The sequence below is a fragment of the Myxocyprinus asiaticus genome, chromosome 26 (assembly GCF_019703515.2).
Source record: "Myxocyprinus asiaticus isolate MX2 ecotype Aquarium Trade chromosome 26, UBuf_Myxa_2, whole genome shotgun sequence".
NCBI classification, from domain to species: Eukaryota; Metazoa; Chordata; class Actinopteri; order Cypriniformes; family Catostomidae; genus Myxocyprinus; species Myxocyprinus asiaticus.
Genome location: NC_059369.1, coordinates 19,804,951 through 19,827,190, shown reverse-complemented (window position 1 = coordinate 19,827,190; position 22,240 = coordinate 19,804,951). Strand labels below are relative to the sequence as shown.

At 45.2% G+C, this 22,240-nt stretch overlaps 1 pseudogene; it reads right to left on the bottom strand.

Moving 5' to 3' along the window:
- Positions 1–22,240, bottom strand: part of LOC127416720 (leucine-rich repeat and IQ domain-containing protein 1-like) — a 57,508-nt pseudogene that overhangs the window by 13,674 nt on the left and 21,594 nt on the right.

Sequence of the window (22,240 nt, the reverse complement as noted above, 5' to 3'; positions counted from 1 at the left end):
TCATTTATTTTTCCATGTTATTAATGTTGTTTTCTTTTTTAAAATGCATTAATTTTATATAATACAAAACAATATAACTTTATAACATAACTATATGTGCCTCACCTCAAAGCTGTTTATGATGATGACGATTCTTTTCAAGTGCTCTTGCTCCCTGGTCCAGTTCTCAATGGCAAAACTGGTGCAAAAAAGTAACCAGTAAAGGAAGATGAATGACTTAAAGCTGATATAGCGAGCAGCCCCCTCTGTTGGCCAAAATAAACAGCTCATGATTGCCAGTAGGCTTCAATAAGGGCTTTCTTGCCATGTATTTTCACTTAGCGGACTGTTTAGAAAGCACAATAAAAACGGGGACATTTCTCCACTGCATGCACAATTATTAGGCAAACTGTATTCCTCAGGATTATTTTTGTTGTTGAACAAACACAATGCTCTCAGTCAATCCAAAATGTTATTCAACCTCAAACCTGAATGTTTAACAAAGGAAAAATGAATTTTGTCTTTCTCAGGGGAATATATGTGTGCACAATTATTAGGCAATTAAATTACAAAAAGAATTTCTCCCAACTCAATTGTTTATTCTCATTTTTTAGAGTAAGCACAACAAATAAGTAACACAAAATGACAATTAAATAAAAATGTTGGCCTTTCAAAAATATTCAGTGACCAATATAGCCTCCCTTCTTTTCAATAACTGCCATGAGCCTTCCATCCATGGAGTCTGTCAGTTTCTTGATCTGTTCACGATCAACTTTCGCTGAAGCAGCAATCACAGCCTCCCAAATGCTGTTCAAAGTGGTGTATTGTCTTCCCTCACTGTAAATCTCACATTTGAGAAGGGCCCACAAATTCTCAATAGGATTCAAATCAGGTGAGGAAAGGGGCCAAGTCATTATTTGGGCATCTTTGAGGCTCTTACTGGCTAGCCAAGCACTGGAGTACTTGGATGCATGTGATGGAGCATTGTCCTGCATAAAGATCATGGCCTTCTTGAATGCCGAGGACTTCTTCCTGTACCACTGCTTGAAGAAAGTACTTTCCAGAAACTGGAAGTAGGTTTGAGTGTTGAGTTTCAGTCCATCTTCAACTCGGAAAGGTCCAACTACCTCATCCTTAATGATAGCAGCCCACACCAGTACCCCTCCTCCACCTTGCTGGCACCTGACTCGAAGTGATGCCCTGTGTCCATTAGTGGTCCAGCCACGGGCCCATCCATCTGGTCCATCAAGAATCACTCTCATTTCATTTGTCCATAAAACCTTTGAAAAATCTGTCTTCAGGTTTTTCTTTGCCTAATCTTGAAGCTTCAACTTGTGAATCTTATTCAGTGGTGGTCGTGTTTCAGCTTTCTTGATCTTGGCCATGTCTCTGAGCACTTGACACCTTGTACTTCTGGACACTCCAGGTAGGTTGCTGTTCTGGAATATGGTGGCACTGGAGGATAATGGTTCCTGGTAGCTTCACGTTTAATTCTTCTCAAGTCTTTTGCAGTTAATTTGCGCCTTTTCTTCTCCATGCATTTTTTACGCCCCAGTTGACTATTCGCAACAAAACGTTTGATTGTCCGGTGGTCACACATCAATAGTTTAGTTATTTCAAGAGTGTTGCATCCATCTGAAAGGTATTTTAAATTTTTTTACTTTTCAGTGTCAGTTAAATCTCTTTTTTGGCCCATTTTAGGTAATGAAGCTGCCTAATAATTATGCACATCTTGATATAAGGTGTTAGTCACTTTCGCCACACCCTCCCTCATTACACAAATATATATCATCTGAAAATGATTGAATCCAATAAGCATATAATAATGATAAGATCAGAATACTCACTTGCCTAATAATTGTGCACGCAGTGTATATATATATGACGTGTATGGCTTAGTCTTGGCGGACTAGATCTGCTCTACTCATGCAGCTGCTGCTACTACTTGAAATGAGTAAACATGCTGCTTCTGTTGAATGGAACCCATGCGCTGCTGACGACAGAGTAGCATGCTGCTTCTACTGAACAAACATAAAATCCCCCAAACTGCGTTAAAAGAAAATAAATAGACAAGACAAGCAAATAAGGTGCTCTCTTCCCCAACGAGCAGATCTGACCGCCAGACATGTGGGCTGCAGTGAGGTGGATTTCACTCGCGTTTAGCTAACAGTGTATCCCTAGCGTGTGTTAAAAATGTGTTCCCACTGGTGTTTGTCTAGTTTATCTAGTAATTAGTTTGTTTGTTTTTTTACAGCACATTTGCCCTGTTGCAGTGTAGACCCATAGATACTGCAGTTGCGGCACTTGAACAGCACATTTTTTTTTTCCTGGCTTGAGCCAAGTTAGATAAGACTAGCATGGCGCAAGCTGACAGCACACCCTAGCCAGTTTAGGAAATGACTAGCACGGCACAGCTGACAGCATACCCCAGCAAGCACCTGAGCAATTGTATGATAAACTGAATCCAAAATACATCGCTTCAGTATTCAGAATAATTTGAACTGGTCTAAGATACATGCTGCTGAAAACCAACATTACATTCTGTTAGACAGCCGACATGGTAACTCTGGGTGCTTAAGTGATCTTGCTCCGGCTTTGAAGAGTGCTGGTGTATGCTTCTGCATAGAGAGTCCCTTCTGTATACAGAGACCCTTGAGTAGACATATTTGCTTCACTGCAGGTGAACCATGACTCGTCAAAAGTTATCCGTCGACCATTAGGAAGAGAGGGTCATAAAAGGAGGCAGAGTTCTGATCTCAGGTCCGGAGACATGTGGAGAGAGGGCAGAACTGTGTTAGTTTGGGTTAGGCAATAGGTGATCCTTATTAAAGTACAGGAGAAGTAAATAAGTGAAGATTTTTTGTTTTTGTTTTTGTTTTGTAGATGCTACAGTTGCGGTCTAGTACACCTAGACAGCACATTTGCACTGCTTGCAGTGTTGTGAGAGGTTTAGTTGCTCGGCCTAAAGATGCTACACTAGCGGCACCTGAACAGCATGTTGTGCTCAGCAGGCCGAGTAGATGACAAGCATAATGAATTATGATTGGACACCACTGATTATGAATTAAGAAGTGTAAGCCACAAAGGGAATATTCTTCTATTTAATATCTTATACTGAACAGTAGGTGTGATCATGCGATACAGCCTCAGACCCTGTTGAATATTGGTATGAATTTGTTGCTGCATTACACGAGCGGTATGCCTTTCAAAGCTTATAATGCCTGTCATGCGTGAGTGACCCTAGATGATGCATACCAATTTATGCAAATCAAATGACAGACAGGAGAATGCTGACCATGCAAATAAAGTCATCATTTCAACAGGATCTTGTGACATAACTGGTTGTTTAAAATGCCAAAGCATGCAAAATACAGCCTTACGTCCAATTACTGCATGCCTGCTGATTCGTTTTAATGATAGACTGAAACCATTTGTGGAAGGAAGCTTCCATAATAGTCGGTCTGATATTACCATGAGAGGGTCCGAACAGTATGTCTCTAGAAGATGCCTAGCAGCAAGGGTTTCTGCAAGGGAAGACTCTAGACTGACACTGAAAAGGTGGAATAGAAGCTGCATCTAAAATGGTGGTTCTCAACCAAGGGTGGGGACCAACTAAGGGGATCTTGGCACACTTCCAGGGGCCTCAAGATCTTTAAAATTATTTAGATAAGAAGATTATTATGATTTAAATATTTATTACATTATAAAGCTTACTGAAAATGCTCAAATTAATACTCCCTTCAACATTTTTTAATTAAGAATTTACAGTTCTAGACATTCAGGAGTACAAATTATAATTATTCATAGTTTTAATCTATTGTCGATAGTAGTTTGAAAACAGGCTTTGTCATTATTACAGTAGAAATAGAGGAAATATCTTATAATAATAAAATACCCTACATGGAAGGCCTTTGAATATTTTGTCTGACAGTGGGGGGCCTTGAAGTCAAAGGGTGGAGAACCACTGATCAAAATACATTCAGGTACATTTTCAAACAGATTGATGGTATTCAGTGGGCATGCATGCATTTATACATCAATTACTTTGCAAAAACTGAGGTGGCCATTATGCTTTAAAATATAAAATCAAATATGTTTATATGACAAGTTTAAAGCTGCTCTGAAGCTGCCATCATTTATGCAAAACCAGCATACAAAACTTACACCGAGGCGGAGTTTGTAGAGTGGGGAGATTTATGCAGAGTTCGGAATGGCACACCACCCCCACTACCTCCGCCGCGTGTGTCAATGGCAGAAATAGCATGAGAAGTACAATAGGATGCAATTCCGAACCCAGCCCTAGTCTGGTTTCAATGCGGCACTGCATTCAGCTATACAGATAACTTTCTGCTGAAATACTATTCCAAAGCATTTAAAACAAATGATTAAAAGCATTTAAACTGATTTGTGCAGGTACAGAGCAGGCTTAACACAGCTATGTAAAGATACCTTTAAAAGCTTGAATTCTCTTCTAGAAAAACAAATATAAAATTGATCTCATTACCTGCTAAAATCTCCTACAGAGGATGGTGGTATGCTGCTGAGGAAGGAATCATACAGCTGTAGATAAAGGATTTGTTGCAGCCAAAAGAACGGTGTGACGTCATGATCAGCCGAAGGACCCCTGCGGTCCCTGCAGGTGATGCAGGAGATATTTTATATACTCTTCAACGACATATCTGAAGAAAGGTCTTTATCTCCTCTCCAGCCTAGCACCCATAGTTGACAGTAAACTGCTAAGTTAGCTGAATTAGTAGGCTCCCTTATGATACCTGCCTGTAATAACATTCTAAAATAATGCTCTAAAATAATGCTGTCTTGCTCGTCTATGAGGTCTTTCGATAACATAATCGCTTCATCAGCTGCAGTTTATATGTTGCATTTGCAAAATGTGCAAATAAATAGTGTTAAGAGCAAATAAAAACCAGGTAATTTAAAAACAGTCTAAAAACTAGAACTGCTGGGTACTAAAGTATTACCAACTCCCCTCCTTCAACAATGGAGTCCTAGGCACTCAAGCAGTGCAAACGTCATGGTTACTGGTGTAACCTCCATTCCCTGATGGAGGGAACGAGACGTTGGTGTTGATGTAGTGACACTAGGGGTCACTCTTGGGAGCCCGAGACACCTCTGGTCTTTGATAAAAGGCCAATGAAAATTGGCGAGTGGTATTTGCATGCCACTCCCCTGAACATACGGGTATAAAAAGAGCTGGTATGCAACCACTCATTCAGGTTTTACGCTGAGGAGCCAATATAAGGTCCGGCCATTTCAGCGGGTAGTTCAGCGTTGTGGCAGGAGGGACCAACGTCTCGTTCCCTCCATCAGGGAACAGAGGTTACACCAGTAACATGACGTTCCCTATCTGTCACTCACTCGACGTTGGTGTCGATGTAGTGACACTAGGGGTCCCTATACAAAACGCCACAAGGCTGAACTGCATTACGTGAACTGGCGGTGTGTGGTGGGCAGACTTGCTGTGTGCCTCATAGCCAGCACACCAGGTCGACACATAACCTCCCCCAACACAGTTATGAGTGTCGAACGGCCCTTTTTGGGGACAAGTCGACTACCCAGAGATAGAGACAGGCTTAACCCAGTTGTGGCCTCTTTCCCCTTCTCTTTTTCCACTCCCTAAAAGAGAAGGGGGATTATCCGACTGGGCCACCAGGTCTAGTCGGGGGTGTCCCTCCCAAGGGGAGGACACCGCGGAGACCACACCTCGCCCCAAGAGAGGGGGGGATATTTAAGTGGAAGAATACATCATATGGTCTTTCCAACCATGTGGAGAGCCTTCAAGGTAGATCCTGCCCAATGGGGGAGGAGTTACTACAACATGGAGACTGGGGCAGAGGGGCTCTGCCCAAGGAAGATGCAGTTTGCCAGCAGGGAAATGAATTAGCGGAAGATATAGATCGCATGGGGTTAGCCTTACAGGGAACTGCCACATGCGGAGCACCTACCCCAGAACCGGGCTCTTAGTTAGTGCGTGTACTGGGCTGGCAGCGAGTCTCTCCGAAAACTCGACTGCCACAGGGCTCGGAGGAAGTCAACCAGGGAACAACTTTTGTGAACACTACTGGGAATTAACAGCGCATGTCTTCAGCTCAAAAGGAGGTGGAAGGCGCTATGTGCAAGCGATACACCTGGCCGGCTATCCCGGGCTTATCCGCTTGTGTTGCGTGCCACTACCTGGGATGAAACCGGTTCCACCTGGAGGTTGTAGAACCTTGCAAAGGTGTTGGGTGTTGCCCAGCCCGCTGCTCTGCAAATGTCTGTTAGAGAGGCACCTCTGGCCAGGGCCCAAGAAGCCACTACACCACAGGTAGAATGGACTCGTAGCCCTACCGGGGGCGGCATGTTTTGGGCGAGATATGCCATAGTTATGGCGTCAATGAGCCAGTGGGCGATCCTCTGCTTGGAGACAGCGCTTCCTTTCCGCTGTGCACCAAAGCATACAAAGAGCTGCTCAGAGACTCTAAAGTTCTGCGTGCGATCCAAATAGATGCGTAAAGCACGCGGACACAGCAACGACAGGGCTGGGTCTGCCTCCTCCTGGGGCAGTGCTTGCAGGTTCACCACCTGGTCCCTAAAAGGAGTGGTGGGAACCTTGGGCACATAGCCCTGTCGGGGTCTCAGGATCACGTGAGAATAGCCCGGACCGAACTCCAGGCACCTTTCGCTGACAGAGAACACTTGCAGGTCACCTGCCCTCTTGATGGAAGTGAGCGCAGTCAGGAGGGCAGTCTTCAAGGAGAGTGCCTTAAGCTCAGCTGACTGCAAAGCTCAAAGGGGGCTCTCTGTAGACCCTGAAAAACTACAGAGGTCCGATGAGGGAACGAGGCGTGGCCTGGAGGGATTCAGCCTCCTGGCGCCTCTTAGGAACCTGATGATCAGATCATGCTTCCCTAAGGACTTACCGTCGACTGCGTCGTGGTGTGCTGCTATGGCAGCAACGTACACCTTCAAGGTGGAAGGGGACAGCCTCCCTTCCAACCTCTCTTGCAGGAAGGAAAGCACTGATCTGACTGCGCATCTCTGGGGGTCTTCCCGACGGGAAGAACACTTCTTAGCGAACAGACGCCACTTAAAGGCATACAGGTGCCTCGTAGAGGGAGCCCTAGCCTGAGTGAACGTGTCTACCATCGCAGGTGGGAGACAGCTTAGGTCTTCCGCGTCCCATCCAGGGGCCAGACATGGAGATTCCAGAGGTCTGGGCACGGGTGCCGGATGGTGCCCCTTCCCTGAGAAAGAAGGTCCTTCCTCAGGGGAATTTGCCCGGGGGGAGCTGTCGCGAGGAGCGTGAGGTCCGAGCACCACGTCTGGGCGGGCCAGTAGGGTGCTTACCAGGACGACCTTCTCCTCATCCTCCCTGACCTTGCACAGGGTCTGTGCAAGCAGGCTCACTGGGGGAAAACGCATATTTGCGAATGCCAGGGGACCAGCTGTGTGCCAGCGCGTCTATGCCGAGGAAGGCCTCGGTCAGGGCGTACCAGAGCGGGCAGTGGGGAGGATTCTTGGGAGGCAAACAGGTGCACCTGTGCCTGTCGAATCGACTCCAAATCAACTGGACCACCTGAAGGTGGAGTCTCCACTCTCCCTTGAGGGTAACCTGTTGTGACGGCGCGTCCGCTGAAGTGTTGAGGTTGCCCGGGATGTGAGTGGCTTGCAGCGACTTGAGGTGCTGCTGACTCCGTTGGAGGAGACGGCGGGTGAGTTGTGACATACAGCGGGAGCGCAGACCGCCTTGGCGGTTGACATATGCTACCGCTGCCGTGCTGTCTGTCCAAACTAGCACGTGCTTGCCCTGGATCAACGGCCGGAACCTCCGCAGGGCGAGCAGAATTGCCAGTAACTTGAGGCAGTTGATGTGCCAATGCAGCCGCGGACCCGTCCAGAGGCCGGCGGCTGCGTGCCCGTTGCCAACAGTGCCCCAGCCATTTTGGAGGCGTCTGTCGTGACCACGATGTGCCTGGAGACCAGTTCTAGGGGAACACCTGCTCGTAGAAACGAGAGGTCGGTCCAAGGGCTGAAAAGACGGTGACAGACCGACGTAATGGCCACGCGGTGTGTCCCGTGGCGCCATGCCCGTCTCGGGACTCGAGTCTGGAGCCAGTGCTGAAGCGGCCTCATATGCATCAACCCGAGCGGGGTGGCCACCGCCGAAGATGCCATATGCCCCAGGAGCCTCTGAAAAAGTTTCAGTGGAACCGCTGTTTTCTGTTTGAACGCCTTCAAACAGGCCAGCACCGACTGGGCGCGCTCGTTCGTAAGGTGCGCCTTCAAGGAGACTGAGTCCAACTCCAAACCGAGAAAAGAGATGCTCTGAACCGGGAGGAGCTTGCTCTTTTCCCAGCTGACCCGAAGCCCTAGTCGGCTGAGGTGTGAGAGCACCAGGTCCCTGTGTGCGCATAACACGTCTCAAGAGTGAGCTAAGATTAGCCAGTCGTCGAGATAGTTGAGAATGCGAATGCCCACTTCCCTTAATGGGGCAAGGGCAGCCTCTGCGATCTTCGTAAAGATGCGAGGAGACAGGGACAGGCCGAAAGGGAGGACTTGTACTGATACGCCTGACCCTCGAACGCGAACCGCAGGAAGGGTCTGTGTCGAGGAAGGATCGAGACGTGAAAGTACGCATCCTTCGGGTCTACCACCGCGAACCAATCTTGATGCCGGACGCTCACTAGAATGTGTCTTTGCGTCAGCATCTTGAACGGGAGTCTGTGTAAAGCCCAGTTCAGTACTCGCAGGTCCAAGATTGGCCGCAACCCACCACCTTTTTTCGGTACAATGAAGTAGGGGCTGTAAAACCCTTTCTTCATCTCGGCTGGAGGGACAGGTTCTATCGCGTCCTTCCATAGGAGGGTAGCGATCTCCGCGCAAGGTAGCAGCGTTTTCGTCTTTCACCAAGGTGAAGTGGACACCGCTGAACCTGGGCGGATGCCCGGCGAAGTGAATCGTGCGAGCCGAGTTGGATGGTCCGGACCAGCCCTCGTGACGGACTGGAAGGCGCAAGCCATGCGTCCAAGTTCCGCGCAAGGGGGACCAAAGGGACAAGTCATCGGATGTACCGGCAGGTGGGGCCTCGCGGCGGGGCGGAGCTCGAGGTGCCACACCACGTCGTGGCCGTGCTGAGTCCGAGGACATCGAAGCACTTACCTGGCTCCTTGTGACCACCCCCGGAACAGCCTGGGATGGGGGAGGAAGAGGCCTGTCCTCGTGACCCGTGGAGACTGTCACATCGGGGGCGGATTTGTGCCACAGCTGGGCGCTCAGGGCAGGAGACCGCCGCTGGAGCGCCAACCTGCCAAATGGAGTGGTGGACGGTGGTCGTGATGCCAGCCGTACACACCGGATACGTGACCCAGGGAACAAGGAAACCACTCTTGCTGAGCTCTTGAGTACTGCAGCCACTTGGGCATACAGCGCAATTAAATACAAAAGGTAACAAAAAGATGAAGATCTGCTTACCAGCTCCAGAGCAGCGGGTTTTGTTGTCCCTGGGTCACCCGTCTCAAGGGTGCTTTGAAGCCTTTCATGGGTTCTGGGCAGCCGTGAGATGGGTGGCATCTGCTTCCTGCGGTGGGCTCCACGCCGGGGCCAGGCCGAAGGGGCGGGCTGCGGCGGAGCCGGTGCAGTCACCGCAGGGGGACGCCCTTGGCGATGAGTAGATGGGGTGCGGGATCTTGAGCCGCGCCGGGGCAGGATATGCCGGCTAGCATCCATCTACTGCTCCACCATCGAGAACTCCAAATAAGAGGTCGAACTCGCCGTGAGACGAGCCGGCGGACTCACCCGGAAGCCCGATCGGGGCAGACCAGCGTGCTGGGGAATGGGAGGTCCGCGGGCGGATACCCGGCGGAGGCGGTCCCATTGGGGTCCCAAAATCGCCCCCAGTGCTAGCCGCGCTGGCCTCAAACCCGTGGGTAAAAGGGCCGAGGCGGGAGCCTCTGGGGTGGCTCGCTTTCTTACGAAGGCGAGCCGCGACCGCAACGTTGCCATGGACATATTCTCTCAGTGAGAACATGACCATCCACGAACGCTGTCTCCGCGTGAGCAGTGCCCAGACACGAAAGACAGTGATCGTGACCGTTAGAAGGCGAGAGATAACGAGCACAACCAGGAATAACACACAATCGGAAAAGCATCTTTAAAAAGACGCGTCTTTAAAAAGACGTTCTGTGTGTGCGCTCTTTTAGAGAAATATATACTCTTTTAGAGGGGAAAAATGCTCTTTCAGAAAATATACTCTCTAGTTTTTCTGCCGAAGCGCCCAGGGGCATTCTCCGCAGTGCACCAGTGCAGAGGAGGGAGAAGCCGCTGAAATGCGCTGTCAGATCCAGCAGAGGTGAATGAACAGTAGAATTCAGCTCAGTGAGCATGACCGTTCGGCTCCGAAGAGAAAAACTGAATGAGTGGTTGCATACCAGCTCCTTTTATACCCGTATGTTCGGGGGAGTGGCATGCAAATACCACTCGCCAATTTTCATTGGCCTTTTATCAAAGACCAGAGGTGTCTCGGGCTCCCAAGAGTGACCCCTAGTGTCACTGCATCGACACCAACGTCGAGTGAGTGACAGATAGGGAACAGCCTTGTTTCTCCATGTGTTCCAAACACAATCAATCCATGAGCCATCTTGTCTAGCACCTCAAGTGGAGGCAGGCCTATATATATACACAATTTTCCTGCCTCTACAAATTGGAACATACTATTTCTTTTACATAAAATTAACTCACCTCCCCACTCTTAAACACGAAAAAAATCACTCAAATAAAGAATGAGAGTTAAAATGAGAGTTAAAAAGTGAATCAAATACAATACATAGGATTTATAAAAAATATTTGCACATTAAAACACATTAAATAACTAAAATGAACAAAACCCAAATAATATTTCAAAGTGGTGAGTTAAAACAATAAATAAGTCCTTTGAACACAGTGAAATTCAGTGATGGGAGACTGCTCCACAAGCTCACCATCACAAAAGCACCGGCTCATAAGAGTCATTCAATCGGGAATCAAAATACACTGGTAGCACTGTGTATTTTACACTGTAGACCTAGTAGAGGGCAGCGCTGCTGCTGAAATGCACTGCTGAAAACACTGTCAGAGTATTTAGTACAGTGTTCCATCTGCATCGTGGAAAATTGCACCTAGGGGAACCGTTACCTGAACCGAAAGTCATGAAGGTCATACGGTTCCGCTGAATTTTTTTAAAAGAATGGAACCGGTTCTAAACAAGAACCATTGCACCACATCTCGCTGTTTTTTTTTTTTTTAAGTGTCTTGCACAGAAGCGCTGCATTTTTAAAAGATGCCATGTAGTTTTAAGCACATGCGTTGTTTCATTTGTTGTGCTGTGTCTAGCTTTCTTTTTCTTTTTTTTTTTTCTTTTTTTGCCCAAAAAGGGGTTTGGTCTGAATGACCCCTAAACCATTAAACCAGTTCATTTAGTTTACCATACTCTGAAAATATGAAATTCAGCCTTCCTTATAACTTTTGTAAAAGCAGTGTAATATAAGAAATAATAAAATGTTTCTAACACAAAGACATATGTGTGATGTGCACACACAGGTTCTTTGATTCTTTTTGGAATATATTTAGAGGATGGACAGAGTTCCATTGTATATGCTCACTCGCTTGGTTTTCATCATGGTTCCAAAGCACTGAAGTACCTTCTAAAATCTCTACATCTTCATAGCAGCAGCTGCATCACATCACAGCACCGCTACCATGTTAGAAAAGGCCAGCTCTCTCTAAAGAAAAGAAACTGCAAGAGAAAAAGCACTGCGCTGAAAAATGACATCTGCTGACGAAAAGGAAGTTTGAGGTGGCCCAGAAAGTAATTGTGTTTTCGGAGGCAATAAATTCAGCACTTAATCATCCAGAGAGACTCTGACTGTGCCGGCCCACAGACAGAGTTAGTAGGAGTGTTACGTTTGGCAAAAACAGCTGTTCTGAAAATGGCACTGTTCTGGCCGGTGAGGCATTGGAATGCAAGGTTATCCTGTCTTTCTCCAGCACTTTCTATTCACAACACGGAACACACCCAAAATCAAAGAGCTCAACATGGATTGCATCATCCCAAATGGCATCAATGGGCTTTGTACAGTTGTTGAAGTGTATCTTGCTGTTTTCATTATTCCTTCAAAGCAAGTAGCAGATCACATTAAGCTAAAAGCACTGAACAAGCCTTGATGTTTCCTGTGTGTGCACGCAGACGTACAAACGTTTAAGGACATATCCACTTCAAAACAGGATTTTTGTTTTGTTTTTCTGAAGTTGAGACAGATATACATGTGCATGTGTGGGAAAATAAATCTTGGTGAAATTTTCTGAATCAAAGTAAACTGGAAAGGTCTAACAAATGGAAAAACCTCAGATGCAGATCGATTGATAATACAGATCAATGTAACATGACATAGTAACAAACTATAAAGAAGCACCTAATAAACTACATGGATGAGCTCACTTAGCATAATACACAGGTTAAGCAAAAGTTGAATAAACGTCATGCAAATGGCCAGAAAATAGCAGGTGACATAAGTAAAAGAAACAACATTTTCCTCCACTCATTCCTGCTCATTGACTGCTCTTTTTCTACACCTATTCACTGCTAACAGCCTCCCTCCTTACGGCAACAACCGCTAGTTAAAGGACTGTCAGCGCACCAGTCCAGGCTATCAGTCTACTGACTTCACTGTAATGGCAGGAGCCCTCCACGCAGCCTGTAGGCGCAATACACACAGCCATGAATCACATACAAGCGTAAATATTGAGTGTTATCCCATTAGGAAGATAAAACATGTTAACCTCGTTTAATTTGCCCCTCGTCTGCAGTTTGAACTTTCGGTGACTTTGGCTTTGTAAGACAAATGTAACACCGGGATGCCTTTAAATCTGCGTATTCCCCTAAAGACTTAACGGATCAGAACCTGAGCACTCCCATTCCTGCGACATGTTGGAATCTGATTAATCATTTTTGTCTCTCGGTTCGGGTCCTCTGAGACCCATTAAACACAGACAGAGAGAGAAAATATCCCTTAGAAGTTGCATGTGAAAGGAATAGCTTGTTTTAAAAAGCACTACCTACCGATCCAAAACAAGCCCTTGGCAGTAATAGTGTACTGAAGATTATTTAATTTTATTCAAGTTATTTATTGCATTCATAAAAGGAGGTATGAAAAACACCTTTCTAGAGGAACAATAAGCACCTCATAGCAGTAGATCACACAATCAAAGGCAAAAAGAAACTTAGTTATCCATGTCTCTCCAAGTACTTTTAAATTAGGAGAATTGCTATAAAAAAGTCACACCTGAATAACGTAGGGTTACATTGTAACCTTGGTTCTCTGAGTGAGAACTCTCCAATCACTCCACCAGAATACATACGTATGGGACTATGACACCACCCGTGGCATGTGACATGGACATCAACTGATCGTTGAGCATTTCCTCTAAATAAACGCGTCTCTGAATGACAGCCAGGTGGAGATATAGTCTCTCACTCAGAGAACCAAGTTTACAATGTAACTCTACATTCTCTCTATCGTATTGAGACTATCTCTCTACCAGAATACATACATATGGGATAAGCTGTAAGGGTGTACACCATCGTAACCGTAATTAGGGTGTACACCATCATAAGACTGTGTGGACACAACAAACTATTTACAGGCCAGAAGACAGAACAGGACACCACTGATGAACTAAATACAATTTTACTGTTCCAATCAAACAGAAAAGGCAACACACCATGTTTGTTACAAAAGGAACCATGCGCCAGACGCTGCCATGGAAACCCCCCACTTGTCCAGCCATGCATTGGCCACCAGAGGGAACACCACTAAAAGGTAAATACATCATTCTTGAGGCAGTCTCAGCACAGTCTCAGAAAAGGATGTGACAGCTGCATCATTTACTCTGTAATATTGAGTAAAGGTAGATGAAACAGCCCAAGATGCTGCAGCACAAATATCACTTAAGGGTGCCCTCCTGAACAGGGCCCATGAGGTGGAAACACTGTGTGTAGAGTGTGCGTGAAGGTGAGAGGAAGCACGCAAACCAGCATCCTCATAAGCTTGCCATATGGTGTCAACCACCCAATGAGAAAGCCTGGCCTTTGACAGAGGTTGGCCAAGCTTCTCGGTCTTAAAGCAGACAAAAGATCTGTGCTTCTGATCTGAATTGTGTGCCTGATATAGGTCTGCAGTGCTCTCACAGGGCATAGCATGGCTGATGCCCTCTCATTCTGACCCACCCCAAGGGAAGCAGAGAAGGAACGCAGTTCAATTACTTGATTTAAATTGAGAGGGGTCAAGACCTTTGTCAAAAAAGCTGGATTAGTGCGAAGTATAACTCCATCATCCAGTAGGAATCTGCAGCAGTCCGCATGCACTGACAAAGGACGTAACTCACTAATCCTCTTAGCTGAAGTGATAGCTAGTAGAAATGCAGTCTTCATGGACAGCCACTTCAGGTCCACTGAATCTAAAGGTTCAAAGGGAGCAACAACAAGGGCCCTGAGAAAAGTGTCCAAATCCCACAGAGACAGTGAAGCAGACCTCCGGGGCCTAAGCTGCCCGGCACCCTTAAGAAACTGGCTTATCAACCTGGCATCATAGGGACAAAGACTCAGCCTATTACCTCGAGCCGCAGAAATAGCCACCACAAACCCTCTAAGAGTAGTGGGTGACTTCCTTGCATCAAAGCATTCCTGCAGAAATTCTAGAATATCAGGAGTTGAACATCCCATTGGGTCAAGCTCATGTGAAGTACATCAGGCAGAAAACACATGCCATCTATAGGAGTATAAAGTCCTCATTGACGGTGCACTGGCACTTCGCAACGTGTGCACTACAGGCTCTAAGCCCTATAGCTAACAACTTCAGCCCTTAGGGAAATGGGTGGAGCAGTGTTCCCTGAGCCTGTGAGAGAAGATCCCGTCTGTGCCAGGGGTTAACCTACCAGGAGAGGTGGTTTGTCCGAGAACCAAGGCATGTGGGGCCACAGTGGAGCCACAAGAATCACTCTGACTGGTTGTGTTTGTATCCTCCGCAGTAAGGAAGGAAGCAATCCGAAGGGGGGAAAGCATACAGGAGACCAAGTGCTAAGTGAATGGCCCTCAACTCCAGCATGTTGATGTGTTGAGATGTTCAGGGGGGTTTCCAGAGGCCTCTGGCCCATGTGCCATTGGGCACTGCACCCCAGCCTTTCAGGGAAGCGTCCGTTGAGACCAGTTTTTTAGTGTCTCCTGGTGACAGGCACCATGCACGTCAGATCTTTTGAGGACAGTGCCCAGACCTCAGTAGACACCTCTGGACTGGACACATAAACAGAATTCCTAGAGGGATTCTCTGGGCAGCTGCTGCCATGAGGCCTAGCAGCCTAAGGCAAGTTCTCCACTGAACCCTCTGACCATTCCGAAAAAGGGAGAGACAGGCCATGAGAGACTGATGGCGCTACACTGTCAGAGAAACATTTATGCTCAGGGAGTCCAGGGTCATCCCAAGAAACTGAGCTGTCTGAGATGGACTGAGTCTGCTCTTTTCCTTGTTCAGCTGAAGCCCTAAGGACTGAATGTGATCAATGACCAGCTCTACATGCTGACGATAAGTCTATAATAATAATTCAAAATTCTTACCCCCTGATGGCGCAGGGGGCAAGTACTGCGTCCATGCACTGTGTGAAGGTGTGGGGAGTAAGGGACAGTCCAAAAGGTAAGACCTGGAACTGGAACACGTTGCCGTTGAATGTGAATCGAATAAAATGCCTGTGTCTCTTCCAAATTGGGATCTGGAAGTATGCGTCCTTCAGATCTATGCAAGCAAACCAGTCGCCCCGATGCACAGCCTGTTTCACTCATGGGATAGTTAGCATCCTTAACCTTAGGGGTTTTAGAAAACAGTTCAGACTCCTGAGATTCAAGATGGGCTGATAAGTGCCGTCTTTCTTTGGCACCAAAAAGTAATGGGAACAGAACCCTCGTCCCTCCTCAGTTCCTGTGTAGCTTCTTTCTCCAGAAGAGTTCTGATCTCCCCTAACAGAGCTTTCTCTTCTGAATGACCAGAAGTTGAGGACATGGTCAGAGCCCTTGAAAGAGGTGGCCTGGTTACAAATTGAAGCCGCTGGCCCTGGGTCATTGTCGCGATGACCCAAGGATCATTTGTAATGCCTTCCCAGGCTGCTACATGAACTAAAGGAGGGAGGAGGCACAGCGGGTTCTGAAAACCATCAGGAACGAGAAGGAGGCTTGTCCTTCAGCCTTCTACGGGTAGCTGCTGCCGGCTGTATTTTATGTCTAGGTTGTCTACGAACCTGGCTCCACCTACTGGCCTCCAACTGAAGTCTCAGGTCTCCTAAGTCTACACCATCTCACCTTCCAGCTGATTGCTGGCACTCGTTGTGAGTACGAAATAATCTTGACCAGTTTCTCACAACACCTGCCGTGGTCTGTACTGAACTGGAGAGAAATCCCCTCATCTCCCATGCACGTGCTCAAGCCTCACATGCTTGCTGCAGCATGTCAACAGCACCAGGCCCAAATATTGCAGAAGGTACTACAGGAAGCTCCAACAAAGACGCGCAGTCTGCAGGGTGGAGCTTGGACTGAGAGAGCCATAGGTGTCACCTTGCTGTCCACAAGCGAGCCACTGATCTACCCACTGTGCTTGCTTGCCCTTTAGACACCCTTAACAGGGTAGAAGAAACCAGCTGTAGTTCAGCTATGTTCTCTGGGCTCAATGATTCATTGAGATCTTGCAACAGCTAATTGAAATACAGCTGAATTATAGCACCCGTGTTAGCCAGGCAAGCTATTTTAGCAGCATCACCATGTAGCAGGTGCAAATCCTGTCCATAGCCCGGGAGTTCTTGCTTAGTAGTGATGAAATCACTGCAGCAATTGGCTGGCCAATTGAAGGAAAGGGACCACATCCAATTCTGTCTGCATTCTGGACAGTTGCAAGAGTTTTAAACTCTCTTGATAATAGTGGGGGCTTGGAAGGTTGCTCCCACTGAGCCACAACCTCTCTCTCAAAATCAGGTAGGAGGGGAGAGAAAAAGGGCCTAGACTGTACGGACACATCAGCCACACCAAACCGGGATGGAGCAGCAGATGCGACAGAGACTGGAAGAATATTCAAGGCTTCAACTTCTCTCACAATCAGGGATCTCAGTGGATGGGAGTCCCGTGACTGAGGAGTCAAGTCCTCTGAACTATCCTCTGCAACCTCCGGCTGATCAGTACTTTGCTTAGACATGGTCTCTGAAAAAAGAGAATAGTTCAGAGGGGCATTAATCTCTAATAAGTTTGGCAAAGCAGTGATAGACCCACAATCAGCTTAAGACACATCTGGTGCTGATAACCCTGGGCTAGAATAGGGATTACCATGATGCACCGCAGCAGCTGCCGAACTCGAGCTCTTGTGGCGGGAAACAAAGTCCTTAACCTGTTGGGCCAAGGCAGCAACTGTGGCAGCTACAGTACATCTTGCCTGGCACGCTTTGGCTTGGGAGCACTGGTGGAACTACCAGTGTGTTTGCCCTTAAAAAACTGCCAACAAGCCTCCCTTGCATGCGCTGAGAGGATAAAGCAGTTAATGCAACTTTCTGGCTGCTCACAGCCCTGCCACGCAGACTCACTACCAAGACATGATATACAGGAGTCATGCCATCTTGTGGTGGCATGGGGGCTTGGCACTGAACATAGGCATGCCCACTTACTATTTTAGACAGTATATATACTTATATTTAAACACAAATCCTATATATACATATATATAAGATTTAATATATTATATGTATATATACTGTATGTATACAAAAACCAACAGCAAACTGATTGCCGTTCTTTCACTCAACACCGCCAGTGCTGCCACAGAGAGATGTCTTTCAGCTCTCCCTACTACACACTGACTGCGTGCTACGGGGGAGGAGCAGCGATCGCACACACACACAAACAAACAGAGAGGCTACCCAAGGCAGTACTCTGTCAAGTGCTGTTACTGCCACTGTTTTAGGGATGTGTGTGCTTAACCGCATTAGCACTTTACTGTGCAATATGGTATATAGTGCTTCCAATGTTCCTGATGCGGTTGGATGGCTAACAATCCATTTCAACAAGTTACTTAAACTTGTCCGCATTAGCAATCTAGAACACTAGATCCAATATGGAACTAAAGGCCCGTGACCACATTAACACCTTGTTATGGTGTGATACGGTATAACTGCATTACGGTATAACTGAGAAAATACAAAGAATTATATGCAAGCGAAAGTCTCCCGAAGAGGTGCAACTAGCAAGCTCTCACTACCCCTGATGGAGAGGAAGTTTCGCACTGACGCCTGCAAAAAACTAATATCAGTCAGGTAAGCGACTGAATGAAAAATTTAATGAAAAATGTTGATAATATAATAAGAGATTACCAGCAGTCACCAGTTACACCATAACATGTGGAATCAAAAAAGGAAGAAATTTGCAATGATCATGCCTTTTATAGCCAGGTGTGTTTGATCTGCGCATGCGCTATTAATTAGTGTCTTACAGAGAGTCCACATCACATGCCACGCGTGGTGTCACAGTCCCATATCATATGTATTCTGGTGGAGAGATAGTCTCCATACGATAAAGAACAACGGCAGCACGGTCCTTATTATGGAGCTCTGGCCTCCCAGTGCATTAATCTTCCATCTGATGAATATTCGATCTCTCATTAGTTTTTGCAATTAAGCCTGAGAGGCCCCCACATCTCTGCATTACGCATCTCCGCCAGCGCCGTTGGATCACCACAGCTGCCGCTCTGATTGATAGAGCAAAAGACAGTTTTATCTGATGACTCACTAAGGTCATGAGTGACTAAATGAATGTCGCTGCACTCATGCCTTGGATGATTCATCTGCATTAAAACATCTGGATAGAGACCCACTAGGGATCCAGTTTCATCTAAATGATTTAGAGATGAGCTTTATTATAGTTATCTTTAGCTAAAATTAAATGTACCTTCGAATCATGTGAGATGTTTACTACAACTTTAAGGTTTTTAAATTTGTTTGACAGAGTAAGAGAAAATGTGAGTGAGAGTCTTACATTTTAAGGTACAGTGATTCAACAGTTTCTTTCTCAGTTGATTTCTCTGGACAGTTAGCATGAAGGTTGTTAGACTGAAGTTTTAGGTCAGACTGAGGATGGTGAATTTTCTGTGGATTGTGTATCTGCCAATCTGCTGAACACTGAAGCTGCTCTTCTGGGCTTTGCAATTGTGATAGAGGTACATCAGAAATATCATGTAGACTACTGCCAGCAGCTACTGCCATTGCGTGATCCTCTGTGACAGTTATTGCCTTATTCATGGGCGTAACGCTGATCCACTGCCAATCTGAACTGCTCTGCATGGTGACCACTGGCAAGAATTTGGGCATCATGTTGTGAGGGGGCAGAACTGTATTAATAGAGAACAAATAGAGAACAAAATGCACACACATGCCTTACATTTAATGTAATTTATATACTATGAAGATAAAATCATGTCAAATATGCAATAGAAATTGAAATTCTCTTGAAGAGGAATTTAAAGCAGCATCTACCATAGGGAAAAAACATTACATTTACAAACAGCTCAAAGGAATATTCTGGGTTCAATATAAGTTAAACTCAATCTACAGCATTTGTGACATTATGTTGATTACCCTGCAAAAATCGAGGTTACAGTGAGGCACTTACAATGGAAGTGAATGGGGCCAATTTTTGTAGGGTTTAAAATCAGAAATTTCAATCTTATAATTTCATAAAAACACTTACATTAATTCTTCTGTTTAAACCTATGTATTATTTGAGCTGAAAAGTTGTTATATTGTCAGTTTTACAGTCATTTTAGGGTTTTAGGGTTTAATGACATTACATCATCATAGCAACAAAGATGTAAAATTGGCTATAACTTTACACAGAAAAGGTTATTAAGTGATTTTATTACACTAAAATCATGTTTACATGCATATTGCTTATGTCTTGTGGCTATACTTTTGAAAAAGTAAGTATTCTAACATTCAAAAATTGAACATCCATTGTAAATATCTCATGGTAACCCAGAGTTTTGCTTTTTTAAAGAAAAGAAGGGGCAAGTCAAAATTAATTTTGTGGTAATATTATGCCACAAATGCTGTTGATTGAGTTTAAATTGTACTGAACCCAGAATATTCCATTATTTTTCAATGTGTGATGCAAATCTGACATACAGTGCCTCCAAAAAAAAACAAACAAAAAAAACATCTAGCTTTTATTTAAAAGAACGTGCAAGCGGACTTTTTTTTGTGATTTATTATTGATTCAAACATTAAACAAAGATCCCCAACCCCACCCTGACCCTCAACAAACATTCCTGTGGTCACATATGAGTATATACACACAAAAATAAAAAATTATAATAATCACACACATTAACAACTATACTTCTCTCTCCACTGCCCCTCCCAGAGAATTCCCCAAATACTTAATGCCCTGTTTGGGTCACTGGAAGGCGCCCAGCTGATAAGCCGTTGCCGGGCAGTACACTGTTAGACTGATTAACTCTGTATCCTGAGAATTTAGAAAAGGGAATAATAATTCTGTGGAGGCAAGGCATAGATCTAGCAGGGTCGGAGATGAATAATAAAATATCATCTGCGTAAAACAAAAGCTTATGCGCCACACCTCCCACCATTACCCCTGGAAAATCATCCTCCTTTCTTATCGCGGCTGCTAATGGTTCCAGGGCAAGACAGAACAATAATGGGGAAAGGCTATCCAGTGTAAAATAATCTGAAATTAATCCATTCATTTGTACCGCCGCTACCGGGTGTCTATAAAGTAACTTAATCCAACCAATAAAAGTATTCCCGAACCCATACATTTCCAAAATCTTTAAAAACATAATCGTATTCTAACATATCAAAAGCCGTTTTGGCATCAAGTTAGATGGCAGCGACCGGAGTCTGATCATTCGCCCGAATAAACCCCATCTGATCTTTATGTATAAGAGATGTCATAACTTTACTTAATCGGTTAGCCCAAATTTTAAACAATATTTTAACGTCTAGCTGGATCAGGGAAATTGGGTGGTAACTCTTACACTCACTTGGATCTTTAACATTTGTTGGAATTCAGGATTTTGCAAAAGGGATACATTAAAGCACCAATTATATGATTTCCTTTTCTTCATATGTGGCAACACCTCTAAACTCACCAGGTTGTGATCTGAGACTAAAATGTTTCCAATTCAGCAATCAACAACAGATGAAATGAGGGACTTAAATATATATATATATATATATATATATATATATATATATATATATATATATATATATATAAAAATCTATTCTAGAATAAATCTTATGGACTGATGAAATTTTTTTATAGTCCCTACCAGATGGGTTCAAAAGTCTCCAAATATCTGTAAGACCAAGATTTTTACACATCCTGTGAAGCATCAATGTTGCTCTAGGGGGCTTACACACTTTTGCTTCACTGTGATCAAGGACTGAGTCCATCAAAAGATTAAAGTCTCCTCCCAATATTATATCATGAGGGGTGCCAGCGGCTTGCAACATCCCTTCAAGATCTAGAAAAAAGCCCTGATCATCAACGTTAGGTGTGTAAATATTAGCCAAAAAAAGACTTTACCCCTGAATTTCTGCTAAAACAATAATTCCTAATTTATCATTAATCAGTTTGAGATATTTTAATTGTAGATGCTTTCTCATCAGTGTAATGACTCCCCTGCTCTTACTTGAGCCAGCACTAAAGAAAACATGTCCACCCCATATCTTCCCAAATTTTTCAGCTTCCTGCAGGGAAAGATGTGTTTCTTGAAGAAACACTATATCATATTTCTTATGCTTAAGAAGAGAAATAACCTTCCTTCTTTTTATGGGGTGCCCCAACCCATTCACATTCCACGTGGAGAGAGACAATCCACTCATATTAACATCTGACATTTTGACATATTAGAAAAAATATATTGTGTGTCAAAAACAAAATTATAAAAACCACATTCCAACATTAGTGCAACAATCAAACCGTCATGATTACTTGTGTAACCTCCATTCCCTGGTGGAGGGAATGAGACATTGTGTTGATGTAGTGACACTAGGGGTCACTCTTGGAAGCCAGAGACACCTCTGGTCTTTGATAAAAGGCCAATGAAAATTGGCGAGTGGTATTTGCATGCCACTCCCCCGAATATATGAGTATAAAAGGAGCTGGTATGCAACCACTCATTCAGGT